Raw genomic sequence first — 17,772 nt, forward strand, 5'->3', positions numbered from 1 at the left:
AAGATGGTAAGAGGTTAACAGCTTTGAAGCAAGTGCAGAGATGAAGGAAAATGGCATTGGCCGCAGGGGAGTTGGGGCAGTGAGGTGTTGGTGTGGGTTGTAGAGGATGCTGTAGGGGACAGGATGTGGGTACTTATTTAAGTGCTGTTAACCGCTAACATCTTCCAGTTCTTGTGAAAATGTCATTGACCTGAAACATTGGCATTTTACCACCCCGCCCGTGGCCGAGGTTGTCCGGTCTCACCGAAAGTCAATGGACTTTTGGCTGTGCTGCCAAATCTCCCATGGCCAGTCCCACCATGGTAGGGGCCGGGAAATCCCGGCTATTAACCATGTTCCTCCCTAGCCACAGGCATTTGCTACCAACATTGTCAACAGAGCGATTTCAACACAGTCATTTTCACGGAGAAACTATCATTGTATTTTTAAAATTTTCAACTTGAGTTTCGTGAAATTAACCCATCAGACAGAAATTGGTCAGGGGAGGGGGATGGGATCATAGGCATATCTCACTAATCTGGCACAGATCATGTCCTCCTTTTAATGACTCATGAGACTAATGTCTGTAAGCCTAAGGGTTTTTAGATCATCGCGATGATCCCTTCGAAGAGCTCCGAGCTCTGACAGTTTTGGGCTGTGAACAGCGTAATCACATGACTGACCTATTAAAATAGCCTAGGTCTGTAATTCCGAGATGAGGTACATGGTGGTGACTTCTCTCAAACCATCAATGAAAGAGTTTGATGGTGATCTTGCTAGTCAATACTGAAAACAGAGCCTACAATTCATTATGCATTATTCTGACACCGGTGCTAAGTTGCATGGCAAATCAGCTTCAAAAAATGAATTAAGATTGACTTCATTTTACAACCTTCCAGACTTAATATTGCATTCAACAATTTCAGATTATAACCACTGCTCCCATTTCTCTGGACAGCAGCAAGGTTGAACTGTTTCAATTTACACCTCCTCCAGATTCATATCTTGTTTCTTTCCTCACCTGTGTAACCTTTGCTGCAAAACAGTTACAGCTCTAAAGTTTTCCAGTTCTGAGGAAGGATCATTGACCCGAAACATTGGGCCAAATTTTCCCCTCCCGATGGTGAGCAAATACGAGTCGGTCGTTCAGCTCAAAAGGTCCTGAAATTGCTTATTTTTAAAGGAGCACATGCTTTTAAACTTCCCCTTCATTTGTGGTAATTGAAATTTACTGAAGTAATGGTCAGCACTTGTCTGCAATGATCCAGCATGAACTGATGTGGTTAATTTTAACAGAGACACAGAATGCTGTGAGTATTCAGCAGCTCAAGCAGCATCTGTGGAGGGAGAAACAGAGTTAATAGGACAAACTTTCCACTCAGTGCAAGTTGGGGCATTTCCCGACATCGAGTCGCCAACTTCTGCAAGTCAACTCGTTCACATAAAGTTTTCATCCCAAGCCAGGTGCTGCAGGCTGAAATTGGAGCTGCTGCCTCCCAAAGCAGGCCAGAGGTGGCAACAGAGACAATTGGATGCAGGTTATAAGGCCCACCTCAATTTGCTGGGACATCAGCTAAGCTCTCCACATGGTTGTTCAACCCCCTGGCAAAACAGATGTCTATCTTCTTTGATTGACAGGCTGACCATTTGTTCAGCCAACTTTAAAGGTTTAAATGTATTCAGCTCTAGAGCTTTTGTTGACACAGTTGAGAGATGGAATCTCATTGTGAATGCTTGGCTGGGTTCCAAAACCCACTAATGGCTTCTGCACTGTGGGGTTGTTTACAGGGTTGTGAAGGGGACTGAGCAAGCAACACCAAGTTTGTGTGCTGCCTACATCACAAAAAACAGGAGAGATTTAATTACACATTGCGATACTCTTGACCCCTAACCAATTTTGCGATCATAGATACATATTGTTCTTTTTGTTATAAATAATCCACACACGCAAATTTATTCACATAAAGAAAAAAGACTTGCATGTATATTCTGCCTTTCACTAGCTTAATAAAGGTCAAAGGGCTTTAGGGCCAATGAAGTTACATTGAAGTTTTGAACGACCAGTTTTACACTCAGGTGGTCATGGATTCAAGTCCCACTCCAGAGATGAGAGCACAACATTTTGGAGGACAGTTTAATACAATACTGAGGGAGTCTTGGGATGAAATGTTAAAATGAGGCCCAGCCTGTCCTCACAGTAAAGATCCTAAGGCACCATTTCAAAAAGAGCAATGGACTTTTTCCCGGTGTCCTGACCAATATTTATACCTCAAACTAAATTTGCTGAAGATAAATGATCTGATCATTATCATATTGCTGTTTGTGAAAACTTGCTGTGGGTAATTTGGCTACTGTGTCTTGTACATTACAACAACAGCAATACTTCAATGGTACTTCATTGACTCACAAGCCCTTTGAGATGTTTTAAGCTAGTGAAAGGCAGAATATAAATGCAAGTCTCTTTTCTTTACCTGAGCAAATTAGTGTATGTGGATTATTTATACCAAAAAGAACTAGGTGTATCTGTGATTGCGAAATTGGTCAGGGATCGAAAGCAGGCGTGGATATTGCAATGTGCAATTAAACCTCTCCCGTTTTTGCGATGTGCTGCTTGTTGATTTGCATGATTGCTGCATGCAGCCAGCACTAAATGCACTGCTGGATAAATATGTACTTCAGCAGGGATCCCAAGTTTGTTTGACGCTAGCAGTACTTAAAGGCCGCCTGCACTGATTAAAGTCAGATATCTGTACCTCTTAGAGGGGAGTTGTATTCTGACTGGAGAAAATGCTGAAACTGGTTGTAGAAGGTGGTGTGAGCAAGACCACTGAATTCCACAAGGGGCCATGATTCCCTTCAGTGAAGCTGTGCAAAGATAATGGGAACAGATAGCTATGGCCATCAATGCCACGAGTACAGTCCCAAAGATCTGGATGCTATGCCTCAAGAAGTTCAACGATCTCACACAAGAGGTTAAGGTTAGTGAAAGCATCTTCTAATGCCATATCCCAATAACTGCTTTACCAGCCTCACACTCTACTCAACACATCAAACCCCCAATTCTCACCCACCAATAAACTTTATTATTCACAACTCATCCATAACATTCGTATGCATCATTTCGCTCTCACGCACTGAGCGCTGCTGCAAGCCTCACAACAACATCTCACCGATCGCACAAAGCTGCCCTCTCTCATTCAGGACACTGTGGCACATAACCAGAGGCAGCAACAACTGGCAGGGGCTGGGCAAGGCTGCCTATCCGAACGCTGATGGAGGAGATGGTGATTGATATCTGGTCATTGCTCAGGTCATGGCTGCAACAATCGAAGGTGATGGTATCCTTTTACATATTCCTCCTAGACAAATTCTAGTCCCCCCCTCATACCATAATTCCTTTTGACTTACAAGCTGAAGATGGGGGAAGCATGCCTCTCTTGCTTTCCCTGCTCCCTGTAACACAATATTGCACTTGCGCTGTCCCTTTTTTTAAGATACCCAAGTGCTGCAACCTGGCTCAGGAAGGAGTGGAGGAGAAGGAAGTGGAAGAGCAGGAAGACAGTGATGAAGAAGAAACACCAGCACTCAGTCTCAGACTCACAATCACCAGCTCAGATACTGGCACTGGGTTTACATTGGAAGAGAGCTTAGAGGAGATACCTCAAGGATACTGGGCACGAGTGCCCTGCAGCTAGGGCTGGGGACAAGGGTAGCGATGGTACCAGCTTGTTCAAGGAGCAAACTGCACAGGGGTTCTGCCACAGCGGACTCACATGAGATTGTCTTACGGGGTGGTGCACAGAAAAAAAGCTGATGGAAACGCACCAGACAGTGTTTGATGCATAGGCTGACCTGCCATAAAGCCTGCGGTTAATGTTAAGGAGCAGGTTCAGCCGTGGGTGGTTTAGAGAGGGTGTTCAGCTGAAGCGCTTAGCTCCAAAATGGCAATGCTAGCATCAAATCAACATTCCATGGTCTGCCTACTGTGCATAATTCCGACATATGTGCTAATGCCCTCACATAAATAGTGTCCAGTGTGGCTAACACCCGAAGTGCACACATGCAGCGATGGCCATTTTGGCTGCAAAAAGGTACCTGTGGTGCCCAAAAGCCAGGATAGAAAAAAGCCAAATTTTCCAGGCCTATAGTTCTAAATAAAACAATGACAAAAATATGGTTGAATGATATTGTGATAATTAGAGTTCAAACCAGGGATTTTCCTGGGTATGTTGCAATCCCCTCATCGGCCTCAGTTCCAGGATGTGGCCGTTCATGGGGTGCGTTCTTCCTTGGGGGGGGGTGGGTGGCAAACGATTATAAATGGACCGTGGCCAGGTTCCAACACCGGGAAGTCTGCTCAGCATGGCCTGTGGGTCAAGCCACCAGCCACCTTCACAGTGCGGGTGCTGGTGAGCTGCCAGCGGCAAGTGGGGGAGGGGTTAGTGACACTGTTGGGGCACCTCCAGTAGGAGGCACCAGCTGCCATTGCAGCAAGAGTTACATTAACAGAGACATCAGCCTCCATGGTATTGGCTGCAATGGCACACCTTCTGTTTCAGCAAACCGGAGCACTGAAATTTACTGCTGGCCAATTAATAAAAGGTCTCACATGGGTTTGCAGCTCAGATCACACCCCCTCCCTCTGCCCCCCCACAACTATGAAGTTGCCTCCACTGCATCCCCGGGTCTGTAGTACAACGACGGGGGGCCTTGGCTGTTGCTGCTGGGAGACAGGCTCCGGAAAAAGCGCGCCGAGGCAGGAGCATCTTGCAGAGTTGGCCCACCAATTCAATCAAAGTTTTCACTTCTGCACAAAGCCGCCCCCTGTGGGGCCGGGAAAATTCAGGTTTGTAAGTGAACCCGAACGGGTTATGTGTTGCTGTAAAAAGAGAAGTTTTTTTTGTCAAAGCTGTTCGCAAGGACCAAGGTACCCAACCAGCCCCTGCTTGCAAAACTCAAAACACGCTGTCTAACATTAGATGTGATTCTGTGACTGGACAACGTTTGCTAGATAATCCTCAGTGTGCTAAGAATTACGCTGACATCCAATTTAAGATTGTCAGTCGGACTCAGCGTACTGGAAGCTATATATTTTTTTCTCATTCATTCACAGGATGTGGGCTTCGCTGGCTGGGCCAGCATTTATTGCCCATCCCTAATTGCCCTTGAGAAGGTGGTGGTGAGCTGCCTTCTAGAACCGCTGCAGTCCATGTGGTGTAGGTACACCCACCGTGCTGTTTGGAAGGGAGTTCCAGGATTTTGACGCAGCGACAGTGAAGGAATGGCGATATATTTCCAAGTCAGGATGGTGAATGACTTGGAGGGGAACTTCCAGGTGGGCCTAGTGCTGGAAAATTGGATTAGAATAGTTTGGTACTTGTTTGGCCAGCGCAGACTCAATGGACCAAAGGACCTTTTTCTGGGCTGTAGATCTCTGTAATTCTATGACTCTATTCCCATCTCTCGGCTGTCCTTCTGGAATATAATAGTCGTGGGCTTGGAAGGTGCTGTCAAAGGAGCCTTGCTGAGTTCCTGAAATGCATCTTGTAGATGTTACACACTGCTGCTACTGTGTGTCGGTGGTGGAGGGAGTGAATGTTTGTGGATGTGGTGCCAATCAAGCGGGCTGCTTTGTCCTGGACAGTGTCAAGCTTCTTGAGCGTTAGATGCACTCATCCAGGCAAGTGGGGAATATTCCATCACACTCCTGTCTTGTGCCTTGACGATGGTGCACAGGCTTTGGGGAGTCAGGAGGTGAGTTACTTGTCGCACGATTCCTAGCCTCTGACCTACTCTTGTAGCCACAGTATTTATATGGTTAGTCCAGTTCAGTTTCTGGTCAATGGTAACATCCAGGATGTTGATAGTGGGGGATTCAGTGATGGTAATGCCATTGAACATCGAGGGACGATAGTTGGATCCTCGATTGTTGGGGATGGTCATTGCCTGGCACTTATGTGGCACGAATGTTACTTGCCCTTTGTCAGCCCAAGCCTGGATGTTGTCCAGGTCTTGCTGCATTTGGACACGGACTGCTTCACTATCTGAGGAGTGGTGAATGGTGCTGAACATTGTGCAATCATCAGCGAACATCCCCACTTTTGACCTTATGATGGAAAGAAGTTCATTGATTAAGCAGCTGAAGATGGTTAGGCTGAGGACACTACCTTGAGGAACTCCTGCAGTGATGTCCTGGAGCTGAGATGACTGACCTCCAATAACCACAACCACCTTCCATTGTGCTCGGTATGACTCCAACTCGCTGAGTATTTCCTCCCTGATTCCCATTGACTCCAGTTTTGCTAAGGCTCCTTGATGCCACAATTGGTCAAATGCTGCCTTGATATCAAGGGCAGTCACTCTCACCTCACCTCGGGAGTTCAGCTCTTTTGTCCATGTTTGAACCAAGGCTGTAATGAGGTCAGAGCTGAGTTGCCCTGGCAGAATCCAAACTGGGCATCAGTGAGCAGGTTATTGCTAAGCAAGAACTGCTTGATAGCACTGTTGATGACCCCTTCCATTACTTTACTGATGATTGAGGGTAGACAGATGGGGCAGTAATTGGCTGGGTTGGATTTGTCCTGCTTTTTGTATACAGGACATACCTGGGCAAATTTCCACATAGCTGGGTAGATGCCAGTTTTGTAGCTGTACTGGAATAGCTTGGCTAGGGGTCTGGCAAGTTCTGGAGCACAAGTCTTCAGCACAATTGTCGGAATATTGTCAGGGCCCATAGCCTTTGTCGTATCCAGTGTCTTCAGCCATTTCTTGATATCACGTGGAGTGAATTGAATTGGCTGAAGACTGGCATCTGTGGTGCTGGGGACCTCCGGAGAAGGCCGAGATAGATCATCATCTCAGCACTTCTGGCTGAAGATTGTAACAAATGCTTCAGCCTTATCTTTTCTCTGATGCACTAGGCTCCTCCATCATTGACAATGAGGATATTTGTGGAGCCTCCTCCTCGAGTTGTTTAATTGTCCACCACCATTCACGACTGGATGTGGCAGGACTACAGAGCTTAGATCTGATCTGTTGGCTTAGCCCTGTCCATCACTTGCTGTTTGGCATGCAAATCGTCCTGTGTTATTGCTTCATCAGGTTGACACCTCATTTTTAGGTTTGCCTGGTGCTGCTCCTGGCATTCCCTCCTGCACTCTTCATTGAACCAGGATTGATCCCCTGACTTGATGGTAATAGTAGAGTGGGGGATATGCCGGGCCATGAGGTTACACACTGTGTTCGAGTACAATTCTGCTGCTGCTGATGGCCTACATTGCCTCATGGATGCCCAGTATTGAGTTGCTAGATCTCTTCAAAATCTATCCCATTTAGCATGGTGGTAGTGCCACACAACACGATGGAGAGCATCTTCAATGTGAAGGCAGGACTTAATCTCCACAACGACTGTGCAGTGGTCACTCCTATCGATACTCTCATGGACAGATGCATCTGCGATAGGCAAGTTGGTGAGGATGAGGTCAAGCATGTTTTCCCTCTTGTTGGTTCCCTCACCATCTGCCACAGACCCAGTCTAACAGCTATATCATTTAGGACTCGGCCAGCTTGGTCAATGGTGGTGCCACCAAGCCACTCTTGGTGATGGACATTGAAGTTCCCCCACCCAGAGTGCATTCTGTGTCCTTGCCACCCTCAGTGCTTGCTCCAAGTAGTGTACAACAAGGAGGGGTACTGATTCATCAGCTGAGGGAGGGCAGTACGTGGTAATCAGCAGGAGGTTTCCTTGCCCATGAGACATCATTTGGTCCAGAGTTGATGTTGAGGACCCTCTGGGCAACTCCCTCCTGACTGTATACCACTGTGCTACTACCCTTGCTGGGCCTGTCCTGCCTGTGGGACAGGACATACCCAGGAATGGTGATGGTGGTATCTGGGACATTACCTGTGAGGTATGATTTCGTGAAGATGACTATGTCAGGCTGTTGCTTGTCTAGTCTGTGAGACAGCTCTCCCAATTATTGCACTAGCCCCCAGATGTTAGTAAGGAAGACTTTTCGGGGTTGACAGGGTGGTGATTGCTGATGTTGGTTCTGCTGCCTGGGTCAATGCTGGGTGGTCCATCCAGTTTCATTCCTTTTTTGTGACTTTGTAACAGTTTGTTACAACTGAGGGGCTTGCTAGGCCATTTCCGAGGGCATTTAAGAGTTATGGGTCTGGAGTCACGTGTAGGCCAAACCAGGTAAGGATGGCAGATTGCTTTCCCTGAAGGACATTACCGAACCAGATGGGTTTTTACAACAATCGACAAGGTTCCATGATCATCATTAGACTTTTAATTCCAGATTTTTATGGAATTGAAATCCCACCATCTGCCATGGTGGGGTTCGAACCTGGCTCCCCAGAGCATTACCCCGGCTGTCTGGATTATTAGCCCAGCAACAATACCATAGCACCATCACCTCCCCCTAATATACAGAGCCCTGTTCTATGCAAACAGAAAGAACTTTTACCACGTTGCACCTATTTCAGCTAAACAAAATAAGTGACAGCCATTCACTGATCCATTCCTCAGGGCAATATCCCAATGAATCAGAATCAAGCTGCCTGGTTTAAATTTCAAATCATTAGCAGTTAACTGTCAGTCACTATCAACTGGTGCATTCACCACAGAAGTACCTCTACCAATCAGAGTCCACTTGCCAACCAATCAACACTCTCTTCTCATCCAGTATAAATATAGTCTTTCATCTGACGTTGGTATTTTCTTGAAAATTGCCCTGATACTTGCAAGACAAAAAACTTTGGCAAAAGAAGTCTTTTTTTTGTCTCAGCGACACTCAAATTCTGTATTTAACTATCGCAATTTATCTTGTTAGAAGAAAACCATTACCATTTTTGGCTGTTAAAATGATGACCCAATTCCCTTTTATGATGCAACAGCATCATGTACAAGTGAAGCAATGACATTTTTACAGAGTTGGGACATTGTTACTCCACCGGTGGGTGTCAACACTTTGCAGGGTCTTTCTCAGAGAATATTTTTGTAAAATGACAGCAGCCAGCAATGGGGAAGTAGAAAAGCAGAAATGACATTTCTAAATGCTGAAAAAAAAATGTGTGTTTGAGGTAACTTGGACTATCTCCAATGGAATATCATATTCCCCTTTCTTGTAGCAGTTGCAGTGAAAGTTCAAAAGTTAGAAAAAAAACAAAGAGTTACTATTGGACTTGTAGATGGTAATGAAGTCAGAGTTTATTTAAGGCTTGGTTTACCAGCCAAAAATCTCACATGCATTAATTGCGCAGAGCTAAAGCTAAATGACAGGAGACTGACCGTTCAGTGGAACAAACCCTCACAAGGCAACACTTAGGCGATAGCTGCAGCTGTCTGCCATTTTGCAATGCGCTGTCACTTGGGTTTTTGTGAAAAGTTGAATCTCACTTTGAAGAGGCTGGAAACCATCTTTTAAAGGGACACTGTCACCTCACGGAGTTAGCTGGAAGCTTTTCTTGATTAAAGTGCAACTCAATTACATCATTCACCCCATTGAAACACCAGTACTTCAGAGCAAATTCACCATGACCGATGGCTCTTGTGGGCGGGGAATTCCCTCCAAAATAGCAGCGACGGCCCTCCCGCCAGCCACTGACCCCCTCCCCCCCACACCCTCCTCCCACTGCAACACATGCAGGCAATATTTATCTTTAACCCTGGACAAAAATGTCAAACAGAGAGAACAAACTCTTCGCCTGATCATTCTGCAGAGCACAAGTAACTAGAAGGAATCCCAGGTAAATCAACACAGGTAGAGGTTAATCTTTCAAATGGTTGGTAGACTGTGCTCATTACAAAAGCTTCTTTTAAATTATTAACATGACAACGAGTGTTAGTGAAATTACATCAATCAGTGTGTTGCTTCAGTCAAGATACTCCCTCCCAATTAAATTGAAAAATAATGCAGCCGTGTTCCAGTAAATTCTAAAAGTTTATCAAAAAAATGTAAGCGGAAGGCTGACTTATATTATTTAACCCTTACCTGCTTTGCCTTTTCTTGATGTTGATGCCTCTTAGCTTAAAACATTGAACAGCACTGGAGGCGTTCAGGCCTGCGAATATTGTCAGCTCCCTGGAATAATGGCTTCCTTTGGAGTGAAAGGATGAAAATAGTTTGGCTGGAAGAGGAAGGAGTGATAGACTTGAGTTAACTGCTCTTCAAACCCTATGGGTCTACAAACAACAAATTAATCATTCAGAAAACCTTTTGCCAGCTTCCATGACAACCCGGCAGTTTCGAATGTATCTTTTATTTTTGCAGCCTGACTTTTGTTTCACTTTGACAGCGTACAGGTTTGGGGAAGATCATAAAACGCACAAACGGCCCAGCAGCGTCAATGGTTATGAGGCATGGAAAAGATTGGAAACCTAAAACGCCAATGGACTTTCATTGAAACTTGCAACTCCTCAACTTTTGTTTTTTAAACCAACTTGAACATACCATACCAATTCGCCCAATCAAGAGGCACGTTGCGCGTGACCTTATTGCTAATCTGATTGCTGCATCTGGTATTGCAAGAAAAAAAACCTGACACTTCTTCCTGGAATATGGGCAGTGGTTTCTACCCACAGTCTCCCAAGCTGTTTCCTTTGTCAAGCTGCTAAGTATGTTGCAGTGAGATAAGCTTGTGCAAAAAGGAACAGACACAATCCTTATCTAGCTCCTATCTCTTCATGCAGATACAGCACATACACCCTGCAAAGCAGGTGCAAAAGTACTAACACACTACTATCAATGTGTGGAAATGATATCAAAACATTGAGAGTCAATGGTACACATGTATGCACATGCACACAAATGTAAGCATTGATCACAAAGAAGAGACCTGATCGAAGGGCTTGGTGAACTACACAATGTGCAAATGGGTTCATGTCACCCAATTTCCTGGCTCAGTGGGTATCACTCTGACTCTGAGTCCAAAGGTTGCTGGTTTAGAGTTCTTGAGAAGAAAAATCTCAGCTTACACTTCTGGTTCAGTATTGAAGGAGTGAACGGTTGGAGTTAGCATCTTTTGGTTGAGAGGTAAAACTGAGGCCCAGTCTTCCATCTCAGGTGGATGTAAAAGATTCCAAGGCACTATGGAACAGGAGAAGGCCACTTTGCCTTTTGAGTCCTTTCTGCCATTCAATGAGATCATGGCTGTTCTGCAACTTAACTCCATATACATATATCCACTAGTAATTTCCAGACAACAGATGTAGGGCTAATTGGTCCATAATACCAGATTTCCCACCCTCACCTTTCGGAAATTGGTGGGGGAGTGACGTGCACAGTTTTCCAATCGAAAGGAAATTTCTCGAATAAAGAGAACCATGGAACATTATAATTAGGGCATCGTGAATGTTCTCATCTCCTTCCTTTAAAACCCTGGTGCGGAAAGAAAAGCGTGAGAGTTCTCCCCTGTGTTCATGCCAGTATCGCTAAAAAACCCCCAGATTATCTGCTCATTACCTCATTGCTGTTGGTGGGATCTTGCTCTGTGCAAATTGGTGTCTGTGTTTTCCATCACACAACAGTGGCTACACTTTAAAAAAATGCTTCATTGGTTGTAAAGGACTATAAAAATGCCAGTCTTTCATTCCTTTACATACCAATCACTTATGCAATAGTTCCTCCCATCACACATACATCAGGCTTTGATTTAGTGCTGTATAGTGACAGGGAATGCCTGATCCCATCAGAGCTACTCTTTTTTTTAATTAATTTACAACCATGGAAATATGGTGGTGTAGTCGTAATGTCACTGGATGAGGAATCTACTGCCCTTGGCAGCTGGTGGAATTTGAATACAATTAATAAATCAGGAATATAAAGCTAGTCCCAAAAATGGTGACCATGAAACTATCATAGATTGTTGTTAAAAATCCATCTGGTTCATTAGTGTCCTTTAGGGAAAGAAATCTGCCGTCCTTACCTGGTCTGGCCTACATGTGACTCTAGATCCACATCAATGTGATTAATTCTTAACTGCCCTATGGGATGGCCTGGTAAGTCACTCAGTTCAAGGGAAATTAGGGGATGGGCAATACATACTGGCCTTGCCTGTGACGCCCATAAAAAAAATTAAGAACCACGGACATCGCAGGTAAAGCCAGCATTTGCTGCCCATCAATAACTGCCCTTGAGAAGGTAGTGGTGGTACAGCTATTTGTTGCCTTGGAAAAAGTCACTTCACCTTCACCTTGGCCTCCTATGGGTTGCCAACACTGCAGGGTTTTGTTTTAATTCTTTCATGGGATGTGGGCTTCGCTGGCTGGGCCAGCATTTATTGCCCATCCCTAGTTGCCCTTGAGAAGGTGGTGGTAAGCTGCCTTCTTGAACCGCTGCAGTCCATGTGGTGTAGGTACATCCACCGCGCTGTTAGGAAGGGGGTTCCAGGATTTTGACCCAGTGACAGTGAAGGAACAGCGATATATTTCCAAGTCAGGATGGTGAGCGGCTTGGAGAGGAACCTGCAGGTGATGGTGTTTCCATGCATCTGCTACCCTTATCCTTTGAGGTGGTAGAGGTTGTGGCTTGGAAGGTGCTGTTGAAGGAGCCTTGGTGAGTTCCTGCAGAGCATCTTGGAGATGGTACACACTGCTGCTATTGTGCGTCAGTGGTGGAGGGAGTGAATGTTTATGGTGGTGGATGGGATGCCAATCAAATGGGCTGCTTTTTCTTGGATGGTGTCAATCTTCTTGAGCTGCACCCATCCAGGCAAGTGGGGAGTATTCCATCACACTCCTGAATTGTAGATGGTGTCAGGCTTTGCAGAGCCAGGGTGTGAGTTACTCTCCACAGAATTCCCAGTCTCTGACCTACTCTTGTCGTCAAACTATTCATATGATGGGTCCAATTCAGTTTCTGGTCAATGGTAACTCCCAGGATGTTGATTGTGGGGGATTCAGTGATGGTAATGCCATTGAACGTCAAGGGAGATTGTTGGATTCTCTCTTGTTGGGGATGGTCATTGCCTGGCACTTGTATGACACAAATGTAACTTGAGGAGTGTGCCATCACACTGACTGGTGAGGACATGGGCCATGCCTGTGGTGAGGGTGAGGTCAGCAGCAAACACCCTCGTGAGGATACTGCACCACATCAGCCCTCCCTCGAGTACTTATTGGATGCAGTGTAGGCCCACCGCAAAGTCCTCTACTCCCACTCGGGGTGAAGGCCAGCTAGCAAGGTCACCAATCCAGCATGGTCAACACCAACGCCCTGCAAAACAGGACAGTCATCCAGTGCAGGAAAAGGATGAATGCTTTCATCTGTTCCGCCAGGGAAAGTCACTCTTCTTATCGCTTCCAACTCACACATTCGCAAACTCATCACATAATCAGAGGGATCTCACACCTCAAAGGACAACACCACTAACTCACACACACCCTCACACCTCCAATAGGCTCATATCCTCTCGAGCTCTCGTCCTCACCCATCCATGGCTCTGCTCACCACACAGACATTCCCCTCAGTGCCATGTAACCTGCTCACACTCTCTCCATCTGTTTTCATGCAGGAGGAGCTGGCTCACAGCAGCAGGGAGAGGTCCCAGACTGAGGGTGGAGTAGCCCACATTAGGCCCCACACTCACTTTGAGGAGCGTGCCATCATGCTGACTGGTGAGGACATGGACCGTGCCTGTAGTGAGGGTGAGGTCAGCAGTGAACACCCACGTTAGGATCCTGCACCTCATCATCCCTCCCTCGACGCAACTGTGAGTGCTCTCTTCTGCTTTTGACTCTGTTGTCATGCACTAATCATCTCAACTTTGGTTCACAGGGAGCTCTGCCAAGTGACTGATACCCCCAACCATACAGTCCCTCAGTTCCATCCAGGTCCTCACCTCTAACCTTGAAAAGCTGGAAATAAGCAGCTTAACAACCTTAGCAACAACCATGCTTCTAAAATCAAAAGCAAAAGGAGCCTCGTGTTGGGTGGGAACCGGTGCTGCATGTTAAGTATGTCTTTAGCTCGCCTGTCCTTTCCACCACCCAGTCACCCATGTACTCTCCCCCATCACTGTCAACCTCCCTGGCATCACCTTCCACCTCCACCATCATCATCTACCAGCCAGAAAACTTTTCTTTCTGGGATGTCCAGTTGAATGTGCACATTCCCTACCTTCCTGAGAATCCCACCCCCATCCACATTGACCTTCCCGACTTCGTCCTTCCCAAATTCAAAGGTAATAATCTCTGGATTATTACCCGAGCCACGTGAAAATTGACACAGGGAAAATAAGATCAGAGAGACGAAGGCGTAGCTCAAATACTGGTGAGGGAGAATTGGGTTCTAGTTTTTGCGGCACTGGCACCAGTGCAGGGGAAAGTGGGGGCTGTACCATTGGGACGGTTTACACCTGAACCATGCTGGGACCAATATCCTTGCAAATCACATAACTAGGGAAATAGAGAGGTCTTTAAACTAAACAAGACTGGTGAGGAATCAAGCTTGGGTAGAGGTAGCAGTTCAAGACGTAGAGCCAAGACAGGAGACCAAAATAGTAATCTCAGAAATGAGTGTCAGAGAATGGCAGGAAGGGACAGAGAGAAAAAGCCTAAGAATACATCAACAGTCAAGGCTAGATGTTACAAAGGTAACAAAAAGACAAAACTGAAGGCTCTCTATCTGAATGCATGTGGCATTCATAACAAAGCAAATTAATTGATGGCCCACATTGAAGTAAATAAATATGATCTGATAGCAATTGTGGAGATGTGGCTGCAGGACGACAATGACTGGGTTCTTAATATTGAAGGGTAGATGACATTCAAGAAGAATAGGAAGCTAGGTAAAGGTGGCGGGGTTGCACTGTTAATCAAAGAGGGGATTGGTGCAATAGTTAGAGATGACCTTGGTTCAGATCAGGATGTAGAATCAGTTTGGGTGGAGATGAGGAATAGTAACGGGGTGGGGGGGGGGGGGGCGGGGTGGAAATCAATAGTGGGAGTGGTCTACAGTGTAGGTTAAAGTATTCAAGAGAAAATATTGTGTGCTTGTGATAAAGGGATGGCAATAATCATGGGTGATTTTAATCTACACATAAACTGGAAAAATCAGATTGTTCACTTTGGCATGAAGATCAAAAAAGCACAGTGCTATTTAAATGGAGAATGGATGAAGAGTTCTTTTGAATGCTTTCAAGATAGTTTCTTGGAGCAGCATGGTCTGGAGCCAACCAGAGAGCAGGTTACATTAGACTTGGTATTGTGTAACATGACAGGATTAATTAATGACCTCAGAGTAAAGGCACCCCATGGTAGCAGCAACCACATTATGATTAAACTTTACATCCAGTTTGAATGAGAGAATTGTGGGCCTAAGACTAGTATCTAAAACTTAAATAAGGGCAGCTATGTGGAGATGAAAGCTGAGCTAGGTGAAGTGAACTGGGAAACTAGGGCCAGAGGATAGATCAATAGAGAAGCAGTGGCAGACATTTAAGGGGATATTACAGTGTATTCAAAACAAGTACATTCTTACTATAAAGAAAAATTCTAAGAGGAGGACCCACCATCCGTGGTTAAGCAGAGATGTTAAGGAAAGCATCAAACTTAAGGAAAAAGCTTACAACCTGGCAAGGATGAATGGCAGGACAGATGATTGGGTAGAATATATAGGATGGCAGAGAATGATTAAAATGTTAATCAGGAGAAAGAAATAAGAGTATGAGAGGAAGCTAGCTAGAAATGTAAAAACGATTGGCAAGAGCTCCTAATGGTATTTAAAAAGGAAAAGAACAAGTTAAGTGAGTGTTGGTCCTCTAGAGAGTGACAGTGGGGAATTAATAGTAGATAATAAGGAAATGGTGGAAGAAATGAAAAAACATTTTACTTCTGTGTTCGCTATAGAGGATATAAAAAACATTCCAGTAATAGCTGCAAATCAGGAGGTGAATGGGAGAAAGGAAGTTGGTGGTATTGAAATCTCTAGGGAAATGGTACTGAGCAAATTGATTGAGCTGCGGCTGGCAAGTCCCTGGGTCCTGATGGACTACATCCTAAGGTCTTAAAAGAGGTGGCTAATGAGGTAGTCGATGTGCTGGTGTTAATTTTCCAAAATTCACCAGATTCTGGAAAGGTTCCACAGATTTGAAAGTAGCAAATATAACCCCTCTATTCAAGAAGGGAGGATGGCAAAAAACAGGAACCTATAGGCCAGTTAGCTTGATGTCTGTTGTGGGAAAGTTATTAGAATTGATCATTAAGGTGGTTATAGCTGGGCACTTAGAAAAGCTCAAGGCAATAGGGAAGAGTCAGCATGGTTTTATGAAAGGAAAATCATGTTTAACCAATTTATTGGAGATTTTTGAAGGAGTAACATGCGCAGTGGATAAAGGGGAGCCTGTAGATGTGCTGTACTTGGATTTCCAGAAGGCATCTGATAAGGTTCCACTTCAAAGATTATTATGGAAAATTAAAGAGCATGGTGTAGTGGGTAACATATTAGCATGGATAGAAGATTGGCTGGCTGGCAGAAAGCAGAGAGTATGCAAAAATGGGTCTTTTTCTGATTGGCAGGATGTGACAAGTGGAGTCCCACAGGGGTCTGTTCTGGGGCCTCAAATTTTTACGATTTACATCAATGACTTAGATGAGGGGAGTGAAGACATGGTAGCTAAATTTGCAGATGACACAAAGATAGGTAGAAAAGTATGTTGTAAAGAGGACGTGAGGAGGTTGCAGATGGATATAGATCAGTCTAGTGAGTTGGCAAAGATCTGGCAAATGGAATTTAATGTCGGAAAGCGTGAAGTTGTTCACTTTGGCAGGAAGATCAAAAAAATTACTTTAATAGATATGGCTACATAATTCTGGGGTGCAGAGGGATCTAGTTGTTCTAGTATGAGTCACAAAAGTCAGTACGCAGGTACAACAAGTAATTAAGAAGGCTAATGGAATGCTATCCTTTATTAGGAGAGGGATTGATCATAAAAGTAAGAATGTTATGCTTCAGTTATACAGGACATTGGTGAGACCGCACCTCGAATACTGTGTGCAGTTATGGTCTCCTTATTTAAGGAAGGATGTAAATGCATTGGAGGCGGTTCAGAGGAGGTTTACTAGGTTGATACCTGGAATGAGTAGGTTGTCTTATGAGGAAAAGTTAGACAGACTGGGCTTGTTTCCAATGGAGTTTAGAAGAGTGAGGGGTGATTAATTGAAGTATCTAAGATCCTGAATGGCCCTGACAAGGTGGACATCGAAAGGATGTTTCCCCTTGTGGGTGAATCCAAAACTTGGGGACACTGTTTTAAAATCAGGGTCACCTTTTTTGGACAGAGATGAGGAGAATTTTTTTCTCTCTGAGGGTTGTGCGACTTTGGAATTCTCTCCCTCAGAAGGTGGTGGAGGCGGGGTCATTGAATATTTTTAAAGCAGAGGTAGATAGATTCTTGTTAGGCAAAGGAATCAAAGGTTATCGGGGTTAGATGGGAATGTGGAAATCCAAACACAAGAAGATCAGCCGTGATCTTATTGAATGGCGGAGCAGGCTCAAGGGGCCAAATGGTGTACTCCTGCTCCTATTTCTTATGTTCTAACCCCAAGGTCCGTCCGCCTCCAAGTCCCCACCAACCAACCTTTCCTGTCCCTTCTGATGGTACCATCGCACCCTCCCCCTGCCACCCGACTGGCTCACCCTGCTCTCCCTCATTCTCACCATTCCCTCCGACCATGCCCTCCCCCATTTTGCTTCCCAGGAGGCAGTCATCGACTCCACAGGCCCCTCCCTTGCACATTCACCTGAACATTCCACCCCCTTACTCCTTCCTCCACCTTCACTCCTTTTT

General features: G+C 45.2%; 1 protein-coding gene across 13 annotated transcripts in view; it reads right to left on the minus strand.

Moving 5' to 3' along the window:
- mbnl1 (muscleblind-like splicing regulator 1) overlaps positions 1-10,396 on the minus strand; it is a 350,001-nt gene extending 339,605 nt beyond the window's left edge. For 3 of the 13 annotated variants that reach the window (XM_041183054.1, XM_041183053.1, XM_041183041.1), the window contains exons 1-2: positions 10,200-10,389; positions 9,978-10,113 (exon numbers count right to left, since the gene is read on the minus strand). The gene's annotated coding sequence lies outside the window, so the exon portion shown is untranslated. Of the gene's footprint in view, positions 1-9,977; positions 10,114-10,199 lie in introns of all 13 variants that reach the window. The other 10 variants (XM_041183057.1, XM_041183047.1, XM_041183059.1 and 7 more) reach the window with 8 other exon arrangements.
- Between the last annotated feature and the right edge of the window lie 7,376 nt (positions 10,397-17,772).

The sequence above is a fragment of the Carcharodon carcharias genome, chromosome 2 (genome assembly GCF_017639515.1).
Source record: "Carcharodon carcharias isolate sCarCar2 chromosome 2, sCarCar2.pri, whole genome shotgun sequence".
Taxonomy (NCBI): domain Eukaryota; kingdom Metazoa; phylum Chordata; class Chondrichthyes; order Lamniformes; family Lamnidae; genus Carcharodon; species Carcharodon carcharias.